At 34.5% G+C, this 12,736-nt stretch overlaps 1 protein-coding gene and 1 long non-coding RNA gene across 3 annotated transcripts in view; both read right to left on the bottom strand.

Annotated features, from left to right (window-relative positions):
• LOC141293553 (receptor-type tyrosine-protein phosphatase gamma-like) overlaps nucleotides 1–12,736 on the bottom strand; it is a 269,885-nt gene that overhangs the window by 107,025 nt on the left and 150,124 nt on the right. The gene's annotated exons all lie outside the window — the stretch shown is intronic.
• Nucleotides 6,882–9,658, bottom strand: LOC141294231 (uncharacterized). 2 transcript variants are annotated; one of them, XR_012340907.1, is made up of 5 exons: nucleotides 9,227–9,658; nucleotides 8,896–8,992; nucleotides 8,541–8,626; nucleotides 8,173–8,262; nucleotides 6,882–7,380 (listed from the first exon to the last, which is right to left on the bottom strand). It is a non-coding gene; the product is annotated as an uncharacterized lncRNA (long non-coding RNA). The 2 variants fall into 2 exon arrangements; XR_012340906.1 differs by having other exon boundaries at nucleotides 8,896–9,658.

Genomic DNA, 12,736 nt, shown 5'->3' with positions numbered 1-12,736 from the left:
AATACTATCTTAAGAGCAGATAGCTCCCATCCCCCATGGTTGACAGATAACATCCCTTTTGGCCAATTTCAGAGGTTAAAAAGAATTTATGATAAAGAAGAGGATTTTGAAATCAAGGCGCAAGATATGATCCAAAGATTTAAAGAACGCGGATATACAAATAGTGTCATATATAAAGCATACAATAAAGCAAAAAATGTCAGTAGAGAAGAATTATTGGTGCAAAGGCAAAAATCAAGTAATTCTGAGAATTCTGTTTATTTTGTTACACAATATAGTACGGAGGCTAATAAAATCAAGAAAATTGTAAAAAATAATTGGGAAATCTTGATGAGTGATCCCCAAGTTCTACCTACATCTCCTTCTATTGTGTTTAAAAGAGCTCCAACTCTTAAAGATAAACTGGTGAGAAGTCATCTTCCCTCTAGAAGGTTAAATACTTGGTTACAGTAGGTCCAAATGGAGGAAATTACAGATGTGGTAACTGCAATCATTGCGAGAATATGGTGAAGATAAGCACATTCATTGACGTAACATCAGGACGTGAGTTTAAGATAAATTCATTCATTAACTGTAGTACTTCATTTGTGGTGTATCGGTTAGATTGTCCTTGTGGTTGTTTCTACTTAGGGATGACACAAAGGAAATTGAAGCTGAGATTGGCAGAACATAAAAATGCTATACGAATCTGCAATCCACATTACCCCATGGCCTTACATTACAGAGATAAAAATCATGGTAATCCCAGGACATTGAAAATAGTGGGTATTGAGCATGTTCCGAGGTCAAGTAGGAGAGGAGATAGAATAAAAAGGTTACAACAGAGAGAGTCCTTTTGGATTTATACATTGAAAGCAACTCAATTCCCAGGTTTAAATGGAGAATTGGGTTTTTCTCCTTTTTTGTAACTGATCTGAATGTTTTCTATGTAATTGTGTTTTTTTTTTTTTTGTACTTTTTCAAAATTCTATTGAAATTTATATTTATAGGTTATTTTCTTTTTTCATTTGAATTATTATAAACTCATTTATTGGGTAGGATTATAATTGAGAAAAGTATGTCTCTGTGTTGTCTTGATACCTAATCAGGTGACCATGTCATGTGATAAATTGATTGTTTAAATGGATTCTGAGTGTGTTTGCAAACCGACACCCTGATGAAGGCAACGGTGCATGTTATATGTTTTTAATTGTAAAGCCATGTGAATAAAGGCTTTTTATTCTTACTAAGAAGATTTTTGAGTGCCTTGGTTTGATGAGTTTTTTTTTTATTAAATTGTTTGTTTTATTAATTAATTTCATTAGATACCTTTTTTGATGATAATTGTGACCCTGGACCACAATTACCAGTCATAAAGGTTTTTATTTTTTTTAAATTGATGCGTGGTTTGATAGGACAGGACAATTTTTGGCTGATGGACAACTATTTAAATCTGGAATCTGAAAATATTTCTCAAAATACTGAGAAAATTGCCTTTAAAGTTGTCTGAATGAAGTTCTAGGCAATGCATATCACAAATCAGAAAATAAGTTTTGATATATTTTCAATAGGAAATTTGAAAAATATCTTCATGCAACATGATCTTTACTTAATATCCTAATGATTTTTGACATAAAATAAAAAATTATAATTTGGACCCATGCAATGTATTGTTGGTTATTTCTACAAATATACCTGTGCTACTTATGACTGTATTATATATAAATATGTATTATATCATAAAGCACAGAATAAAGAAAAAATTAAAAGAAAAACCCAGAATTTGGGGAAAAGTAAAATGGATGTCATGAGGCCTTAAATTCATAGGTAGCTACTCTATGAAGTTTATAGTTCGGTTTACATTCATTCAACTGCGGAAAGCATTTCCTTCCTCATTAAAGGTACATTTATATTGTGATAAATGTAAATATTGTATGATATTTAAAAATAAAAAAAAATATTGTGATCATGTTTTTGGTCCTATCACCCAGCCCTACTTCATTCTAATTAAACATACACAGTTGTCAGCCCATATTTGCGTGTACACTATGTATTTTTATTCTAAGCGTGGCTGGCTGAGCTACATGTCAATCTCAGTTGGAAATAATGCTATTTTGTGCTGCACATTCTGCACGTTGTCACTACCACTCCATTCGGATGAAGACGTTCCCTCAGATAGCAGCTGTCTAGGCAGTAAGTGGCACGGAAGCTCACCGGGTTTGGATGCAGGGCTGTGGAGTGTGACGCGCCCCATAGGTGAGTGGGCACTGTGTCTCTCCTGTCTCGCGGGTGACCCTGATTCTCGCACTGTCACCTGCTGCTAAATTGACTCTTATGTTCCAATGAACCACGACTGAAAAGCTCCTTTAAACGCGCCACAGCGGGAGAAGCGAGGAAAGATTCTTTGATTCAATTTAAGGCAGAATGCTTCAACCCTACAGAGCCTCAGCGCTGAAAGCTGGATGCTAAATGCAGAGGTGCTATTACCAGAGATGGATTAATTAATTTTCTGCTTGTCGCTTTAGTGAGGATGACAGCGCCACAGACTCCAGCGAGCCAGAGAGAAAGAGCACTCGCACGCACGCAACTTCACACAATTAAGCATGAAAGCAATTTAGGAGGATGAGGACATGACACACGTCTCTTTCTGCTCGGCGCTGAGGCTAAATACATTACCTGTACGTCGCCTATATTTAATGTGTGTGGGGGTGGGACGGAAAGAACAAAGGAAGGAGAACGCAACAAGACAAAGAACAGTCAAAAGAGTTTTCACAAAAGAACAGAGCTGTTAGTATCACTACACCATAAATTAATAATACTAAAAATACCATTTTATTATATTTTTTATTATTAGAATTTACGGGATATTTGATCCAGTGCACCTTGCTGAACTTGGAAACCTCATACCAGAATGAGTTTAATCTAAAATGACACCAGAAATAGCCAATCACAACATACAGTATAAGGCAGTCTTTACTCTTCACAGAAGCTGAAGATGAATTTAACCTGATACAGTGGTAACAGTGTAAAATGTAAGTAGCCAAAAATTGAATAATTGCCAACTGTTTTATAACTAAAATATTCTACGGCAACCAGTAATATCCAGTGATGTGTCCTGCTTTTTGTTTTTTACATTTTCAATTTAAAATAATGCATTCATAACGCATTCAAAATCTTTATACAACGCACTCTTGGTCCATTTAAACTTTCACTTTTAGATCAAAAAAGTGATCAATTTTTATGCTGTAATGGCTCATCAATAGGCGTACATATTCATGTTTATCAATAAAATTCAGTCTCAAAAGTGTGTGAGATAAGGAAAAGGCTAAATAAGTTTTTGGCACTAATATAACATCATAGTTAATTTTACAAAAAATATTTTAATGGTACTTGATAACTTGTAACTTAAAAAAAAATGAATATATCTCTAAAAAAAAAATCTAATAAATAAGTAAATAAATGTTTTGTTCTCTTACTAAAGACTATGCTGTTTTTAGTATGGATAAAAATGCATTATAAAGTGATTTATGTAATTCATTTTTAAAAGCTACAACAGAAGAAACATTACAATTATATTTCATTCATACTGAAAAGAATTTATGAAATTTCACTGCTATTAAAATGCATTAAAATTTCACCGATTTACTCAATATGTGACCCTGGACCACAAATCCAGTCATAAGGGTAAATTTTTTGACATTGAGATTTATACATCATCTGAAATCTGAATTAAAAAGCTTTTCATTGTTGGGTGGTTTGTTAGGATAGGACAATATTTCGGCAAAAAATGTGAAAATTCTTATAATGATCCAAATGAAGTTCTTAGCAATGCATATTACTAATCAAAAAATAAGTTTTGATATATTTGAATATATTTATAATAGGAATTTTACAAAATCTCTTCATGGAACATGATCTTTACTTAATATCCTAATGATTTTTGGCATAAAAGAAAATCAATCATTTTGACCCAAACAATGTATTTTTGGCTATTGCTACAAATATACCTGTAATACTGAAGACATATTAGCACTTACATCTGTAGCTAAAGGGTAGTTCAACCAAAAACGAAGATTCTGTCATTATTTACTCATCAAACTTACATGACTTTCTTTGTTCTGTGGAACACAAAAGAAAAGCTGTTTCAACTGTTTTTGTCCATTCAATAGGGTCCCTACTGACTGTCATTGTCAGGACACACACACACACACACACACACACACACACACACACACACACACACACACACACACACACACTCACACACACACACACACACACACACACACACACACACACACACACACACACACACACACACACACACACACACTCACACACACACACACACACACACACACACACACACACACACACACACACACACACACACTCACACACACACACACACACACACACACACACACACACACACACACACTCACACACACACACACACACACACACACACACACACACACACACACACACACACACACACTCACACACACACACACACACACACACACACACACACACACACACACACACACACACACACACACACACACACGAACCTTGTGTCCCACAAAAGAATGAATGGTTTGGATCAACATGAGGGTGAGCAAATAATGGCAGCATCTTTATTTTGTGAGAGTGAACTATCCCTTTTCATATAATCTTGGAAAATTTAACCAAAAAAATCTCTTCAGAAGTGTGAATGGATCCTCCATTAATAGAGAGTCCAGCAAACCCTGTGAAAGCCACTAACAGCCTCTTAATGTCCTGGAGTAAACACACCGCTTTCGCATTGCTTTCTCTTCCTTTCTCTCCATCTCAACACACTCCAGGCTCCCTCCATTGATTTCATGGATGAACACACAAAATTCCAATGCTTGCCAATAGATGTGTGTTGAGGACTTGACAGGGCACAGCTAATTAGCAATGCTGATGATCGGCTTAATTAACCATGTTCTGCTTTCTGAAGAGTGTCAGAGAGGGAGAGAGAAGAATAAAGCCATTTGGCACAGGCTAACTCCAGCTAAAGCAGCGCTCTTCGGTGCTAGAACTGAAGCTAGAGCGTGTTTGGCTGGGGTTTAGCTCTGCGGGACACTGGACGGACAGGGCCGGATTTCAACAACCCAAATCTAAAGCCGTCGGTGTGGTTTTCACGGCCGCTTTCTCTCGCTAGCATGCCGCTAACCTCCTTTAGGCTGATTCACGTGTTTATTATGAAGCGTCAGGAGAATCAATTACTTTTCTCCTTGTCGGACGGACTAAGGTGACTTGTAGAGGTGCAGCTAATGGGTTTACACTTGAAGAATATAAAGGGACATGATAACTGGTATCACAGGTGTCAAACCTGTTTCAATGCTTACAGCTGAGGGCTAACATCAGGAGTTCACTGCAGCTTCAGCAGAGCAGCTTTCAGCTGGTGATAAATCATTCAAGAGCTCCAATGACAGATTTGGCCAACGTGTTTCCCTTACAAAGAAATTACCATGGTAACCATATTATCTTGTCACCAAGAGCAAGAAATGATACTGAGAACTGCTAACTGTTTCCATATTACTTTATTTATCTTAAGGTGCTATTTCTGTTTAATAGATTTATTTTGTAAAAATACTATAAGAATAAAAACTGGCAGGCTTCCAATCTCACACCGAACTTTAAACCAAGCGGTTTTCTGTTAGTCAGTGTGCTGAACTCACATGTCCAACTTGAACCCGGTGTAAAAGCAGCATGAGGAAGATGGAAAAGTGGCCCTACCTTAATACCCTAAAACCTTGAGTGCAGCCTTAGCAAACACCAGATATAATCACTGCACTGAATAAAAGATTTTCTTCCTTAGTATTTTTGTCTTGTTTTCTAGTATAAATATCTAAGAATTCTTGAATCAGGATGCATTTACTTGACGAGTAAAATGACTTAAGATATTATGTTATATTTCCTGAAAAACATCACCCAAATTTGGTTAGTTTTGCCTAAAACAAGCAAAAATACACTGTAAAAAGTTTGCTGTAAATTTTACAGTAACTTACTGGCAGCTGGATGCCAGTAAGTTACTGTAAAAATGTTTACAGTATTAATACTGTAAGTGCATTTACAGTACTAAAAGGTCTTTACTGTAATTTCATTTACAGTATTTTTACTGTAATTTCATTTACAGTATTTTTACTGTAATTTCATATACATTATTTTTACTGTAATTTAATTTACAGTGTTTTTACTGTATCTTCAATTACAGTATTTTTACTGTATTTTCAATTACAGTATCAGTACTATAGAGTTTATTTTCATTTATTTTAAACATTTTTTACCTGTAAAAACAATCCAATTAACCTACAGCACTGTAATTCAAGATTTTTACCACCCCAACCCATAAAAATCACAATAACTCATAAGCATTAGTTCTGATAATATTCTTTTTAATTGTTGAACATTTTCTTTTTAAAAGTACAGAGACTTTGTATCATGGCAAACATACACATACTGAAAAGCAAAAATAAGTAAGTACACTACCAGTCATAAGTTTTTGAACACTAAGATTTTTTTAAAGAATTCTCTTCTGCTTACCAAGCCTGCATTAATTTGATCCAAATTTAATTTATTCCTTTGATCAAAGCTGAATTTTCAGCATCATTACTCGTCTTCAGTATCACATGATCCTTCAGAAATCATTCTAGTATGCTGATAAACATTATTTAATTTTTAGATTTTTCAGGATTCTTTGATGAATAGAAAGATATTATTTAGCAAGGATGATTTAAATTGATCAAAAGTGATAATAAAGACATTCATAATGTTACAAACTATTTGTGTTTCAGATAAATGCTGTTTATCTGAAAATTCTATTCATCAAAGAAACCTGAAAAAAAAATTTATTTTAGCATTATAATAATTTCAGCAACATCATAATAATAGTTTTTGAGCAGAAAATCAAATTATTAGAATGATTTCTGAAGGATCATGTGACTGCAGTAATGATGCTAAAAATTAAGGTTTGATCACAGCAATAAATTACATTTTAAAATATATTCAAAAAGAAAACAGTTATTTTAAATAATAAAAATGGTTCAAAAGTGTACTGTGTTTGCTGTACTTTGGATCAAATGAATGCAGGCTTAGTGAGCAGAAGAGACCTTCTTTAAAAACATTTAAAATCTTACTGTTCAAAAGCTTTGTCTGGTAGTGTAAATAAAATAAAATCATACAGTAAAAATGTGTTTGTGTTGTGTTAAATTTTAGTAGTTTTGAGTCAAAGTTGACAAGCTCTCTGATGAGAAACGGCAGAATGGGATTCAGGCTGATGCTTGTTGTTTGCACCCTCTTTCCAGAAGTCCATCTGATCTGTGACTGTCAATGCATTTGCTGCCACAAAGGTTGACTGTCTGAACAAACCTGCAAGCACAAGAAAAACAGTGTTTAAAGAATTTGCCTCAACTGTCAAACTTGGTGCTGTATGCATTTAAAAAAAAATGATATACTACATACGAACGCAGTAGTAAGAAAAAAAACTGAAGAAACTTTTTCTTGAAATTTTTTATAAAGAATTTTATGAATGGGTCAGTAAGTCACTGATTCTAGGTGTTTAAAAAAGGTAAATTCATTCAGTAATGAAACACTGCTGTGTGCAGAGATGCACAACATGGCTTTGTTAAGAACCGTTTTTACTAAATGGAGCACAAAGACAATACTTTCTTCATGATTTAAATCACTTAATATTACATTCTTGTTTATTGAATTTTGTTGCCCTGACACTCAAAAGTCTGCCACAGACCATGCTAAATGCTAACTAATCTGTTCATATAAACATTCTAAACGTGTGTTTCCTAGAAAGTCTGTGCATATAATAAGCCTACTATGATTAAAAATCTCTAATTGTTGCTTTACAGTAACAATAATGTAAATTGACAGACGGTAAGATTGCTATTATGAATTTAAAGGTTACAGTAAGTTAAAGATACCTGAAGCAGCTGCATTTTGCTGTTTAAATGCTGGTTTAATAGAAATAATTTTAATGTGCATGCAAACTCAATCTTGATGTGACAAGACATGGTAATAAAAAACATTCCCCGGAAATAAATACCTTTCAAATGTGTACTTTAAATACAATATAACTTGCTTAGGATAAAAGCATCTGAAAAATGCATGAATGTAAATGCAATGTAAAACAAAAATGTTTTGGGTTACCTGATTCTGCATGTCTGTAAAATGGACAGCTGGCTGTATGATGATTCTGCCCCTGATGGTCAGCATCCAGTTAGTGCTTGGAGAAATCTCCTGTAACAGACAGTGACACAACACCCTTTTAGTGTTACTATAGTTTATGATCAGAAAAGACAACTACTGTACAGTAATAAAATCTACATTTTTAATAAAATAAACATTTATAATATTTATTAGCAAAACTTGTTATATTAATATATTGCTAGCCCGTTACTCTCTTTAAAAGGTTAACCTGTTCTGCAAGTCAGTGGAGAACAGCAGCCTGTGGCTAATTTGGCTAAATTAGTAACGTTAACATTAACTTAGTTAAATTGATGAAAGGGGAAGCTCACCTGTTGTTTGCACCGCGACGACGGCAATCACCAGAAAAGACTCTAATACACCTCCGATGCAGACGACATGACCACGAGACCACAAACTTGAAAATAAAACACAAAAGATGCAGTTAACCGCGGTGTTCAGTTTTACCTCAGTGTTTCATGTTAGCGCGCTGTTTATGTCACGTCTGTCACTGAAGGGACCGTCTATAAAGTTACATACGACATTCATACACACATTTCTTACTTAAACATCATTTGAAGAGAATTACCTTGCCAGCTATAAAGAGGCAGCGTTTAAAAGATATTATGCTGCTCTGTGACTAACGTTAAGTTTGTCAACTTCGGCTTACTGACATTATTAGCTTACCAGTTCATTATCGTCGATACTATGGCAGTCATTCACAGAAGAAGATCCAAAATACACCTCCGCGCTCCGACGTTACAGACGACATCCAGACCAGAAACTTGAAAATGACAAGCAAAAGAAGGGCTTGAAAATACAGTTTAAAATCTCCACAGAAACAGTGGTGTTGCTTAACGCACTTTACCTCAGTATTTCACCTCAGTTTGCTGTTAAGCTTGAGTAAGGGCTCGTCAGACGAACTAACTTGCATTAAAGGGCAGCCGAATATACAAACGTGTTTCTCAGTTTAAATAAAGTTTATTTCGACTAATATAGGTCACCTTAATTTACTCACCAGTCCATGTTTTCACCGTTATGGCGGCGCCCCGGCCGCCAGTCAGAAAAAAAAGGCTACCGACATGAAAAACACGATGAATATTGTTAGTTTGCTGTTAACAAGTGAAAACAAATTAAAATTGTTCAGTTTTTCATAAAACAGAAATAATATACTAACCTTTTTGTCGTGTTATTGATGCAACATTTCTCTTTTGTCCTTTTTACCGCCACTTCCTCTCAACAGGAGAAAAAAAAAATCTCCCTTGCCATTGGTCAATTTTTCGCGGGCAAGTTCACTACTGTAAACGGATTTACAGTAGTGGAGAATTACAGTAGTGATCATATATTTTCCCATAATCCTTTGCAGTTTACAGTAAAATACTGTATATACATTTTACAGTATCTTACTGTAGATATTACAGTAAAATACTGTTCAAATTACAAAAATCGGTTACAGTGTATCTACTAATGGGCCAAGGAAAATAATCTTGTTTAGCCTTTGATTTAAAATTATTTTTCTTACCCCACTGTCAGATACTTTTGCTTGTTTTAAAGGGGTCATCGGATGCCCATTTTCCACAAGTTGATATAATTCTCTAGGGTCTTAATGAGAAGTCTATAACATACTTTGGTTAAAATTTCTTGATGGTAGAGTGAAAAACATTCTTTTTTACCTTGTCAAAATCAGCCCTACTGTTTCGGTAGGGACAAATTTGATAATATTCCAAAACTTCTGAAAATGCAATATGAGAATTAAATGCACAATTACTAGAAAGGTGTACCTTCACTCTTAAAACTAAAGGTGCTTTAAAAGGTTCTTCACAGCAATGCCATAGAAGAACCATTTTTGGTTCCACAAAGAACCATTCAGTCAAACGGCCTTTAAAGAACCATCTCTTTCTTACCTTTTTACAATTTGAAGAACCTTATTTGCCACAAAGAACATTTTGTGCAACAGAAAGGTTCCTCAGATGTTAAAGGTTCTTTATGGAACCATTTAGACAAAAAGGTTCTTCTTAAAGCACCTTCATTTTGAAGAGTGTTGGATGTTATTCAATTTGCATACATACAAAATTTGTGGAAAAAGATGTTTACATCTTTGCATATATAATAAAAAATGTATATATTAAAATATATAAAACTCAACCAATTTTGCATGAACCACATGGCGGTGCGCTATTTTGAGCTGATTCACTTAGAACAGAGAGCAGGCCTCAGTCATTACACACGGAGGTTACTGGAATATCTACTCTAGGGCTCCTGTTGCAACGAAATCTGGTTTTATTCGGTCTTTAAGTAGCGCTAATGCCTCTCTCTCTTTGTCTCATCTCCCTGGGGTGACCTGTTTTAGTGTGACATGACTAACCAGACTAATCTAATGGCTGGAGAAGAGAACCACTAAGTGCTAAATGCACTGAATAATTTAGCACAGTGTAACTCTAATGAGGAGAGTCTGACACTGCTCACCGATGTAGTCCGTGCCAGCGCTCACATGCTAACACATACGAGCATCACACACGATCAAATCAGCTTTTCAACCAGGCCAATGCAACGTCAAATAAAGGAATAAACTGCAAAAAAAAACCGTCAAAAGTCAAAGCAGAAGACTTGACTTGAACACACGCACACACCTCTCTCAGTGCGAGTCTAATGACAGTTAAACATCATTAAGTGACAAACGCTCAGATCACAGGTGACCTTGAGACGGCGTGCCTGAGAAAAGAGCCGAGCTGACCCCACTTAAGAGTCAGGAGAGAAGGAAGACTCTCCTCATTGATTTATGGCAGCGAGGTCTTCCTGCATGCGGCGGCACGCTCATAACGGCACACGCGCTCCTCCGCTATTTAATTAGAGCAGCCTGAATCTCAGCAGCGCTGCTTCTGCTAGAACCACCATTTTTCATTCGCCTCATTAAGTCAAAGCGTGGATTTCAAACCGTCCGCGGCCGGGTTATAGAGCAGCTTTCAAATGAGCTGATGAGTAGACAGAGACGGAGGAAATAAGAGAGATGGAAAAATAAATGTTAAGGAGATATTAATTTCATGGTTATTTGAAAACTCTGCCTTTTTCTTTTTTTCTTTAAAGCTATTACGATTTCTGGAGGATGATCACGAGACATTGCAGAAAATAAGATTTGCAGAAAGTCAGTATAATGTATACAGTGTATAAATTATATATACTGTACAGTATACTGTATATAGACGCATTATAAATATGCATTGTCAACATCAAAAGAAATTTACAAAAGAGATTTTATGTCCATAGAAAGCATATTAAATCTAAGTAAAGTACTTTTAAGGTTTCAAATACATTTTGAAAATACATTTTTAATAAATAGTTTATTTCCATATTCTCTATATTGCTAAAATTATCTTATTTTGTAAAATTCTCTTATTTCTCTATTTTATATTTTACACTGGAACTTTCTTTGTTTTTCTTTGTCTTTGTTTTTAAATTTTAGGTCATCAGCAGTCATATAAGCATTTCACTTCTCATCATACCGTGGATGACTGTGTATGTGACAAATACAATTTGAATTTGAATTTTTGAATTTAAAATGTCACATTTTGGTTGAAAGAATGTTACATTGTCATTCAGTGTAACACCATATCTATGCAAAAATGCAAACAACATGCTTATTCTGACTTAGAATATTAAAATATTAAATTTTATTGTGTTTTAAATGAGTAAAAAATCTTACTGACAACTGGGCAAAACCTAGGATATGTAGAATTACAACTAATTAGTATTTGGGCTGAAAGTAATTTTCTTTTAATATGTCATGAATTGATTTTTGATGTAAATATCCCTGACAAGATTGACACTGAATGACATTTTAGTGGGTGTCTTCTGTAAAGTAGGGGAAACTGTATGATATTTATTTTTTGCTCAGTAAAACAAAAACAAAAATGCAATTAAATTAAACAAAAAACATTTTTTTTTTTTTTTTTTTGGAAAAACAACACTTTAAAGCGGTATTACGCGTATTGTTTTCATGCTTAAACCCTTTTTTGTCTTTGGCCCACTTGTAGATTTACACGCATTTTTAAAACACAATGATTCAGCAAAGGTGCATTAAATTGCTAAAGAGTCTTTTACATTGTTATCTAAAAATTTTGATTTCTGAAGGATCATGTGACACTAAAGACCAGAGTATTGATGCTGAAAATTGGGCTTTGATCACGGAATATGTTATAGTTTGACAGAATTATGTAGAAAACAGCTGTAATAATATTCCGTAATATTATTTATAATAATATTAAATGTTTCAAATGTTCTTTTTTCTATTAAACTAATGCAGATATAAACTTATTTTAAAAACATTACTAAACCAAACTTCTGAACATGTTTATACAGTACAATTGATGAAAATGTTCAGAAATATTTGTACTTGAAGCAAGTCAAAAACAGTAATGAAGAGTTATTTTTTGCAGTGAAGCATCATCCACAGGGGGTCGAATGCATCACATGCACACAAACACGTCGCCACGAGGCAGAGAAATATCTCTCCTCAGAACAAAGGCAATTA

Source organism: Garra rufa, chromosome 20 (assembly GCF_049309525.1).
Source record: "Garra rufa chromosome 20, GarRuf1.0, whole genome shotgun sequence".
Classification (NCBI taxonomy): Eukaryota; Metazoa; Chordata; class Actinopteri; order Cypriniformes; family Cyprinidae; genus Garra; species Garra rufa.
Note: the sequence above shows the minus strand (reverse complement) of the source record. Positions and strands in the feature narration are given on the sequence as shown.